The 438-nt window shown below is 56.6% G+C and overlaps 1 protein-coding gene across 4 annotated transcripts in view; it reads left to right on the top strand.

Moving 5' to 3' along the window:
* The window catches only part of ADRM1 (adhesion regulating molecule 1), an 8,870-nt gene that overhangs the window by 285 nt on the left and 8,147 nt on the right, over positions 1-438 (top strand). The window lies entirely within an intron of this gene.

Consider the following 438-nt stretch of genomic DNA (forward strand, 5'->3'; position numbering starts at 1 on the left):
GCGGGGCCGCGGGGGGCTTCGCGCCGGCCCCACGGCCGAGAGGCCGAGCCCTTAGCGGGAGCAGGGGGCCAGCGGACTTCCACTAAGAAATGTAGTAGCGGGAGGAGGGACGTTATAGGCGCCGCACAGCGTCTGCCTTTGTGTCTTCGAGGCAACGTCATACTGTAAATTGGGAGGAGCTTTCTCAGACATCAGGCATTTATACGATTATCGGTACCCAGAGTAATGAGGACAGGAAGCATGTGCCCTAAATTGCCCAGGAAAAACAGAACTAATTAGCAGTGTTTATTCCTGTTCAATAATTAAAAATAACTTCCCGGTGAATTTTTTGCCGAAAAATGTTTTTAAGAAACGCAGTCCCTGGCGCGGCGCTGGGAGGCGGCGGCTCCGCGCAGAGCGGGGGATAAACGTGGCCGCGGGCCGGGCCCCGCACCCAAC

Source organism: Pygoscelis adeliae, unplaced genomic scaffold (assembly GCF_000699105.1).
Source record: "Pygoscelis adeliae isolate BGI_AS28 unplaced genomic scaffold, ASM69910v1 Scaffold286, whole genome shotgun sequence".
NCBI classification, from domain to species: domain Eukaryota; kingdom Metazoa; phylum Chordata; class Aves; order Sphenisciformes; family Spheniscidae; genus Pygoscelis; species Pygoscelis adeliae.